We start from the raw sequence: 10952 nt of genomic DNA, 5'->3' as shown, positions 1-10952 counted from the left end.
TTCCCTAAGTTCCTTGAACATCCTTATAGCTAGTGTTTTGAATTCTGTATCTGGTAGATTGCTTGCCTCCATTTTGTTTAGTTCTTTTTCCAGAGTATTGACCTGTATTTTCATATGGAACATGTTTCTTTGTCTCCTCATTTTGCCTGTCTCTCTGCATTTGCTTCTATGAATTAGGTAGATTTGTTATATCTTCCAGTTTGGGCGGGTTTGCCTTATGTAGCAGGTGACTCATGGAAACCAGTGGCATAATCTCCCTGATCATCTGCACCAGGTGCTTCAGAAGTGTCCCTTAAGCAAGTTGTGTGAGGCTTCCTGTTGTAGCCTTGATTGTTGTCAGGAGATCATCTAACCCTCAGACTGACTGGCTATGAGGATTGACCATGACCAGTGTATGAACTGTTGTGCAGGGATTGACCCCATGGAGCAGAATTTGCCCAAGAGGGCTCTGTTGCCTGCCAAGACTACTTTTTGGGTGTGTTATTTGGAAAGCTAATTGAGTAATACTCTGTTGTATTCTGAAGCTGGCCACTAAGTGTGGTGGTTCTGGGGTCTCTTGGAAGGGGCTCCTGGCAGGCCAGTCAGCTGCTGCCTGTGACCAATCCTGGGATACCTGGTAGAGCACAGAGCAATCTGAGATTTGTAGCTGCCTGTGCTTGGCCTGGAGGCATGTGGGAGAGCCCACCTTACAAACCAAAGTCACTAAGCCTGAGACTCTCAGCAAAAGGCACGGGGCGCCATAAGGCCATCTGCTACCTGCCTGGGCCCTGTGGACTCTGCGAGTTTTTAAAAAAGACTGCATAGTGGTCTAAGTCTGGCTGCCCTGCCCACCTCTAAAAGTATGTCTGGTGGTGTGTGATTTGGGTAGGGCCAGAAATCAAGAAGTCATCAGGGTGAGGTGAGTGGCGTACACCAGACTAATGCATTCAGATTTGGTCATGTGGGAGGAGAGCTCAACACAAGGACAATGGTGGCTGTCTCTCCAGCCCTCATCCTGAAGCCACACAACTCAGTGTCTCCCAATATGTCTCTGGCAGCCCCGGGGCCATTGTCCCTATGCTGGAACTCAGGGTGAATGCCTGAGAGTGAGTGAGTCTGTGCACCAGCCCTTTAAGAGGATATCTTGCTTTACAGCAACCTTCAGTCTCATCTGGAGGGCCAGAAACCCAGTTGATTTTCACAGCCAGATATTGTGGGAGCTCTTCTTCCCAGACTAGTGCTCCAGAATGGGGAGCCCAGTGTGGGGCTGAGACTCCTCCCTCCTCAGGGGAGACCTCTGCAACTGAGATATTCCTTCCAATTCTCAATTTCATTACGAAAAACTTGCCTGAACAGAACTTTTGGGTGTGGGGTCAGTCCATTTAGTATCTTTGCTCCTCCTACAAGTCTCAACATGGCTTCTTCGTTAGTTACATCCTTAGTTATAGGACTTACCTTCAACAAGTATTCAGATGATTCTCCAGGTTGATTGTTCTATAATTTAGTCATAATTTTGATGTGGTCATGGGAGGAGGCGAGAACAGCATTTGCCTACTCTGCCATTTTGACTAGAACTTCCTTGGCATTATTTTTTAATGGTCAAGAATATACCTGGTGTTTATTATTGCATTACAGTGTATATTAATACCTAATCCCCTTCACTTTTTTTCTGCTTACCTCTTGCTTACAGTGTAGAAATGGAACATTACTTAAAGATAGAACACAATAGATTTGAGCATGACTGTTATAGGGACATTAGAGAAAAGGTTTCTAAGTCATCTCTAGGGAAAAAAATACATGTGTGAAAGGAAATGAATTTTGAAAGCTTACACAGACAGCGTTTTAGTAAAAGTAACCACCTCTCAAATTTACTTATGATCATTTTTAAACTTGATTCTTATCTAGTGTTGCCTTCCTTGTTCTACAGCATTGTCATCTATCCTGTTGCACAAGTCATCTATGACACTTCTCTCTCTCTCACCCATGTTCTATATATCATCAATTTCTCTCAATTTTACATTTTGAGATCCACTGAATTCATTCACTGCTCTCTCCACCAAGGTGCCTTCGCCTCTCACCTGAACTACAATAAAGAACTTAACTGATGTAACCAATCTAGTCTTGATCTCTTCCAAGCTGTTCTCTATTATAGCCAGAATAATATTTTTAATGCTAATATTATTATGCCATTCTATGTTTAGAATACCTTGATAATTTCCTATTGATCTCAAAATAAAATCCAAGTCTACAAGGCCTCGAGGAATCCCTACTGCTAGCACCATCTCCCACTTCCTCTTAGTGGTCCAACCACTTCACATTTCCCAATTGTGGAATGCTCCCTCAGAAAGTCTTTGACAGATAATATTCCCTAGATTGGATATGTGCTTCCCTACCTTATTTCATTATCTCCCTTTGTTAGCTGAACATCTATTCATTCTTTACATTTCATTCCAAATATTTTCATAAGAAAGCCATTTTCAATCCCACATAATGTCAGACCTTCTTATTTTTTTACTCTTACAGAGTAATATACAATTCATTTTAACACAAATAAATAATAAGCTATATTTGTTCACATGGCTATTTAATTAATATGTAATTCTCCCAGGAAACTGTAAATAAAAATCTCATGTGTTTGCTCATGTTATACAGCCACATTTTGTATGTGTGTGCTCATGTCATACAACCTTGCACAGGACCTGACAAGTGACAGACATTCAATGAATTCTTCTCGTCAGTGGTTGAATGAACTGAATAAAGGGTGGCACGGATGGTGACCTTAACAACAACAGAAGAACATGAAATCTCTTTGTTCTCACCTTCTTTGGGTTCAAACACGTACAGCCAAGGTGTGTTCTGCATCAAAACTGTAAGTCAGTAAAATTTGCTTTTCATCCACTTGTTCCCCTTTCTGGCCTTGTTTTCTCCCCATTGTGTCCTCTGCCCTCCATGTGTCCAGTGTCTTTTTTTTTATTCCCTATCCCTTACACAATTTTTATTTAGTTATTTAACAAATATGGTAAGATTCTGCTACTCTCAAGGCACTGTACTAGATACTAGGAAATAAAGAAATATATCCTATAATGACATAATAATTGGTGGTAACTCTTACATACCTACCATGTAACAATCACCTTTCTTGAAGATATACACACAAGGCTGAGACGAGATGTGAAGTGCAGCACGTACACATGAATGAGCAAGCAGGAATTTCAAGGCTAAACTCTCAATGCCCAACCTATCTTTTCCTTCTCATTTCTCCAATCTCTACTGATAACTTTGTTACCAAATACAGAAAAAAAATGTGAAAAAAAATATGAAATATTTAGCACAGTCTTACGACATAGCAAAGGCCCAGTAATATTAACTATTAGTGCTACTCTTTATATAAAACCTACTGCATTAGCCTCTCACTTTCTCGAACTGCCATCTGAACTGTCTTTGACTTTAGCAGCTATTAAAAGACACTTTCATTTAAAAAATTATAATTACAGGAATTGCATTTGTCTAACTACCTTTATATTGATAGATTATGGTAATGTGAACATGAAAGCACATTTTACATATGTATGGACACAGTAACAGATTAATTGAATGTTCTAGATCCCACAAACTGACTTAGACGTATTTATTAGATATTATCTAGCATCAAATACAAAAGAACTCTTTACTTGTTTTATATATACAACACAGTGATCAATACACCACTGGAAATCTTCTCTAAAGAAAATAAATGTCTTTTATGGGCCCTCCTCCTGGCATCCTGCTATTTTCCAAAAGAGTTCCTCTCAGGCTTCAGATAAATATTTCAGCAAGTCACACTTAGCCTTTAGCGTGTCCTAAAGCATTCTTTGCAAAAAAGTGTTTAAGTACATGAGGCCAAAAACATTGCTATATAATTCCTATTTGTATATATTCCTTATTTTTCATAGTCGGGGAACAAAATTTTCTTAAATATTATCTTTCTTATGAAGTAAATTAAAAATGTGTTACTAATAAAACATTAGGAAAGTCACTTTTATAAATATAAAGCATAATCACAGGAAGCTGTACTCTCCTATTGTATGACTTTTTCAATGCACAATATTAAATTTTGTATTGAAAAGATATGGAGATCTACTTTCACAACATAATTTGAAACAGAGAAAAAAATGTTACATGCTAAGCAATGAAATTGAATTTTTTTTACTTTTGAAGGAGATTTATCCATTTCATTCAGATTTTCTATATTTTAGGTTAAAAAAAGAAATCTACAAAATATTTTGGTAAAAACCTGTGGAACTCTGCAGGGATCCAAGGAGTAGAGTGACATTTATTTTTCAATGTATTACATGAATAACTCATCAACTGGCCCCATCCTTATTTGGCTCCAATGAAATAATAACAGAGAGACTTGTATAAAAGAAATTCTCTGGCAACTACAATCTCTCATGCTTGTTTTAGAATTTATAATAAAAACCCAAACATGTTGAATATATAAGACTAGAGGGAGTTATCCAGTAGGTTTTGGCTTATAGCTAAATATTTAGAGATGACTTTCTTTGTGCTGGGGAAAAATACTCTATTGCAAAACAAGTGGCCATGAGAAAGCAACTTCATTATGAAAAACTTACCTGAACAGAACTTTTGGCATTAAGAAAACACCACAGTCACCACTGAAAGATGTCATCAGGAACATTGTTGTTTAGGACATAATTCATTATACTGTCAAAAGAAATATCCTACAAGAATGTGTGTTCCATTTTCATTCAACCACTAGGAATTCAAACATGTACCATAACATCTAAAAATGTACCAAGTTATTTTTGTTCATTGAGACACTCTATAACTCTTTTTTCTAGATTACCTAAGAGCTAACTTTCTCCACGATGCTACTCTCTTTGGTTCTGTGAATCTGACTATCACCCATAGGCTGCCAGAGTCTACTTTTTTAATGTGAGGCTCCATTACTCTTTCATAAATATTCACATATGTAAGCACTGTGATTTCGATACCCAGGGAAGAGTTTAAGTTAGATTATAAAGCAGTACAAAGTTCTGGAAGGAGAACAATCTCTCACCACCACTTTTGAATGTTTTCTCCATGAGTTGGTACACACTCCCAGGGCTTCCAATGTCTTGCTGCTTCCCCAGGACCTCCTCTGTGGCACCCAATCTACATCTTCTCTTCCTGAGAAGTTTTTCTGCTCTGAAACTTGATTACATCTCTTTTCTGTTCTGATCAGCATCCTATAAGATATTCTTCAAACTATACTCATTTATATATTTTAATTCATTCACAAATCACTGATTCGTGCCACCCACAACAAAGGTATTAGGCTTCATGTGTTATCCCTCCCAATGGCATCTGAAGTATAGACAAGTTCATAATCCAAATAAATCTCTAAAGGTGAAATGTCAGATATTGATGAAAGTAAGTGAATGAGATATGCTGGGGAAAGAAAGCTTTCTTGACCTCTTGCAAATGATTTCTTCCAGAGCTATGTCATATGGTTTAAGAAAATACAAGACCCAGCTATGTGGTCATTCAATTATTTCTAGGCAGAATACTATATATGCTTTGAAAATATAAATGATTTATAGTTGACAAAGAAAGAGATGATGGAAATAAATGCAGCACTGGAAAATAGTTTTATGTGTCTTATAGGATCAAATTCTAATAAATCATTGTAACTTGAGTGTTACTAACCCTACTCTGGGAAAATCCTATTCACCAAAATCTGACCAAATTTTGGCTAGGAAGAAAGATTTTATTGGAAGCAATCTGGGCCTTTTTATTAGAAAGAAACAAAGATTACAAAGACTGCAATTGTTACATACTCCATTTCTCCCACATCCAAAATTGTATGTCAGATAGCTTATATTAAAGAAGAAAATGCACTGGAAAAACACTTCTATCTAAACATGGAATGACTTATGTCTCTGCTATCATCTGACTGAAAATCAGATAAATCAAAAACTGAATTTAATGTTATATATATTATTTATTGTTAATTTTAAATCTTCTCAAAACTCTTCTGTTTGTATATCAGATGACTTTTGTGTGTGTGTTTATCAAGACTAACCAAAAACAAGTCTACTCTAGCCAAGGAATTACTTTACTCTTAATCATTTTAAATAATGGTATCTGGTTTGCCTCTCTAACAAATCTGTTTTATTAAATATTTTGTGGTAGAGACTCAATTACTATTTGCAAAAATGGTTCTACTTAATGTCAATTGGTATTTTTCATTAGAAATTAGATTATTAAAGCTGTGGTTTAAAGAGAATTTTATCTCTATTTTGCTAATATTTTTGGTCTTTATAAGGTTTACCAAAAACAAAAATATTAATATTATATATATGTGAAGAAATGAAAAGATATGGCTTTTCTCAAAATTTAATTCTCCTTGTCATTTGTATCAAAAATTCTCAACAAATTTTTCACAATTCACCAGTTTTGGAGACTAATCTGGTCCATCTCAGGTCTCAGTCTTTCCCAGGTCCATGATTTTATAAAAGTCACAGAATAAAGAGACCAATAAGACTCCCAGAAATCCCACCATCCTTGTGTCATCCATTTGTAGCGAAGTTTACAAATGTGCCAAGACTGGAGGCTGCAAACACAGTTCTCCTTAACCTTCTCCCACCCCCTCCTTTCTTCCTTAAAGGAGACTCCAGAACATAAATTTTCACTATTAAAAATTTTTTTAAAAAGCATTCTTATTTAATTTACCAAAGAGAAAGAAAAATTTCATTAAAGATTGACCTAAACTATGATTAATTTTTGTCAAACAAGTAAATTATGATAAAATTATGCTTGTTATTTAAAAAATAGAAGTCTTCATTATTTGGAATGCTTTTTAAATGTATTGTATTTTCCAAAATCACCAGAAAATTTCTTTTAATAAATCTTTTTCTGGTTATGAGATAATAGAATAGAATACAAATATATATGTTTCTATCCCTTGTTCCTGGCATATAACTCCTGAAACTCTTGTAATTTCCTAAGCAATAAGACCACTAGGAGCATCTTTTGTTCTAATTTTGGTCTTTGACTCCAGTTCCTAACGTAACTCTCCTGAAGCTTTTGTAATTTTCTGGGTAATAGGAGTGTCCCTTGTGCTATTGAGGTGACTCTATGTGGATTCCTGAATGGCTCTTGGATAAGAGCTGGTCACCGGAAAAACCAAGACATGATTAGAAGTTAGGAATTTTCAGTCCCATGTCCCATTCTCCTGAAAAGGTAAAAGGGCTGAAAATGGAGTGAATGATCCATCATGCCTACATAATAAAGCCTCCATAAAATTTCAAAAGTGTGGAGTTCAGAGAGCTTCCAGGTTGATGAATACATCTGCACTGGGAGTGACTCACCCAACTCCACAGAAACTCCTGTGCTCAGGACCCTCCCAGATCTCCGCCTGTGAATCTCTTCACCTCGCTGTTCATCTATATTCTTTAGCATATCCTTTAATACAATATAAGATTTTCTTGGAGTCCTGTGAGTTACTCTAGTAAATTAATTGAATCCAAGGAAGGGGTCATTGGAACCATGGTTGTATAGCCAGTTGGTCAAAGTGCAGGTGATAACTAGTGGGGAGGGTTGGCAGCTTTGCAGGGCTGTGTCTTTAACCTGCAGGGTCTGATGCTGTCTCCAGGTAAACAGTGTGAAAATTGAGTTAAATGTAGGACAACCCCCGTGGTGTTGAAGACTTGCTTGTGGTTGGGGAAGAGGAGGAACCCATCCGCGTATTTGGCGACCAGAAGTGTCAGAAACGAAGTGTGCCGTGTGAACGTGGTAGTAGCATGAAAGTAAGGGAGACACACAGGAAGAAAGACACAAAAGGTGGCAAACTAATTTTTTTCTTTTTACTTGGTATCTGTCAAAATAATATTCACTTCATTTTGGAGGCAAGCAGTAGTAAACATTTTACCTTTAGACCTGTGAGTGATATTCTTACAAAATTCTATACTATCATCTAAACATTTTTAAAGTAAAATTCTCTTGAATTAGCCCAATAATTTATAGGAAACAAATCTTGATATGAAAAAAGATGTTACTGTAAAGGTTTATTGAATTCAATTTCTAATAATGTTCCTACTTATTAGTATTATGCTAATGGACTCATTTTATTTTTGGTAGCAATGTTAGGTGATGTGAGAGACAAACTCTATTATTCTCTTCTGTTCATGCCTTAACTCAGCTTCAGAGTACACTCTGTTCCTTCGTTAGAGAATAATAACTCAAATTTGTTGTATATAACCACTTTTTAAAAATATTTTGGTAAACATGAAAAATTCACATTTACAATATGGAATAACAGAATCTCAGAATTTTGGCCATGACATCCTATCAAATATATATTGTATACACAAAATCAATAGCATTTCTGGATTATTTTGTTTTACAATCTTTTGTGATTTTTATACTACTTTCTTTTTGCACACCAAAAATGATTGTTCATAAAATATTGTCCTTTCTGTGTGTGAAAGATGATGCTAATTCCGTATCATTAAAAACAGTCCTTAAGTTACGTTTCTCATAGCGATGTTAGATTTTCTGAGCAACCTTATACCCAGTGGCAAGCACGCCTTTTATCCACTCATTATTCATAGGAATATTTATTGAGCATCATTTATGCATGAGAAACTGTGCCAAATGTTGGGCAAGACACAAAGATAAACAAAACATTCTTCCTGCAACCAAGAAGCTAAAATCTCTTAAGGGAGATTAGACAGTGCTCAGATAAATTCCAAAGTAATTTGTGATAAATGTCATGTGAGTGGGACAAACCAAAGCCACAAGAGTTCATAGGGGAAATATCATTGTTTCTAGAAGGTGATATCAAGTCTTACATTTGTCTCCATAAACTCCTACAGGAATGTGACTTGTGTTCAAAATTAGCATTATTATTAACCAATTAAGTGATGTAAACATAAATGGGGAAAAAAGTCAAGTATCTCAAATACAGATTCCTATTCACTTACCATTTATATTTAGTTCTAGCATATAAGCAAATGTATAACAATGAAGTCTTCACAATGTCTGGCTGATTTCAATTACTAGAATGTAAACCTACAACAGGAATGTCTGCAGACGTGGGAAACAACTGGTCAGCATCCTAAAACAGCTTTCTTCTGTGCCTAAACTGCCCTTATTCCCAACTTATCTCCAGAGAGCTCATTCTCTGTTTATTTAATTATTATTATGACTATCCCTAAATCATTTTCTTAAATCTTCTTATATCTCTCTTAAAATTCAGTGACTGAGCATAATATATTAAAATTCTAAAAAATAAAAAAAAATCTCTGTGCCCATTAGAAATATAAGAATCATTATAAAACTGTATTACTTACAATTTTTTAAAACTATTTGCATTTCAACTCTTGGTTGTATATCTTATAGAAATTATCACTTAAGGACAAAAATGTTTACTTATGGTATTTTTTAATATTAAATCTTTTTTCAATAAGAATGTAAGAATAAGAAAATAATTCAATTGTACTGTATGCATGTTAAAAAGAATGAAATAAATCTATATATGATGACATGGAGAGATCTTCAACACAGAAAAATATATACATTTTATAGAACTATATGTTTGTTTATATATGCAGGTGAAAGGCCTGTGGGACACTTAACAACCTAACATTGCTTTTTCTGTGGGGAAGAGAAGGGGATTGAGATAGAGGGTAAAGAGTGACTTATTTTTACTTTAATAGTTGTATATTGTTTGACAATTTTACATTAAAGATGAATTTATTGTGTCATATTTTATAAACATGTTTAAAGACTTCCTTTAGAAGTCTTAATTCATAAGTGTAAGTTGCAGTTTTCTGTTTGCAGACTAAGACTATGTATATTTTCAATAGCTTAAAACAGAGTTAGAAAATATTTCAAATAATTTATAAATAGCTGGAAAGAATTTTGAAGCAAATCTTTTTTTGATTTTCTTGTCATTCTAAAAATTTCTAATTCTCTGTTTCTAAAGAAAAATTTTCAATCTTAATTGAGTTCAGGAATGAAGACTAGTGATTAAAGTGGGGTGAGGTTAATTGGAAAAATGTAGATTTGTTTTAAAAAGATGAGTACATGCTGGAAATTCTCTTCCTTAAACAATTTACACATTCTTCTAAATATACAAAACTTGTTCAAAAGTTGGTCTCTTTAAGAAGACAGGGCATAAGGATTGGGAGAAGGAGGCATGGAGAGAAGAGAATGAGAAATAACTTGGAAGAAGGTATGAGTGACATTTGTGTGTCTTAACACTTCTGGGCTTAACGCTTCAGTTTAGGTCCAGTCCTTAGTGGATATTAATTAACTTGAGCTGTTGAGTCAGAGGAGTAGAGAGGTGCTGGTATCTTTTCTAATTGAAGAAGTCTTGACTGTAGTGATGCTAGTGGCATCAGCACAACCCTTTTGGTGATTGCAGTTCAGTAATTGCAACTAGCCTCAGCCCCAATCCAAGGATAAGCATTGACAGCCACACCACAGCAAGTATAGGGCAAAACAAAAGATGTGGCAGATTTCTAATTATCACTGAGAGTTAGTAAGTCCTTTGGTCAGCCACAGAGTAAAAATCCTGATGAACTATAGAAAGGCGATTACGTAGTAAGTTTGCTATTCAGATAGGAATCAAAAGAAGAAAAAAATGATGATGTCTGTGTTTCTTTTATCTTCATATCCTTTATTTTCTTATTATTAACCACTCCTTATTGAGCAGTTACTTAATTATTTTTTAAATGAAAATGTATTACCATAAAGAACATACATGTCCTTTTTATCAACCAATTTCTGTATCTCATCCACCTGTGTTTGGAGGACTAAATTACTAGGATATGAAACATCATATGGCACCATCATTATCTGGAGGTTATTGTCTTAACTTCCAGATAAAGCAATGAGAGAAACAAACCTTGAGTATCTACATGCTCAGTCATGCACATGACTGTCATATGGCTGCTGTATAACCACAACCCATGCAGAGTGATTCC

This window comes from Pteropus alecto, unplaced genomic scaffold, assembly GCF_000325575.1.
Source record: "Pteropus alecto unplaced genomic scaffold, ASM32557v1 scaffold75, whole genome shotgun sequence".
Classification (NCBI taxonomy): domain Eukaryota; kingdom Metazoa; phylum Chordata; class Mammalia; order Chiroptera; family Pteropodidae; genus Pteropus; species Pteropus alecto.
This window is presented reverse-complemented; position numbering follows the sequence as displayed.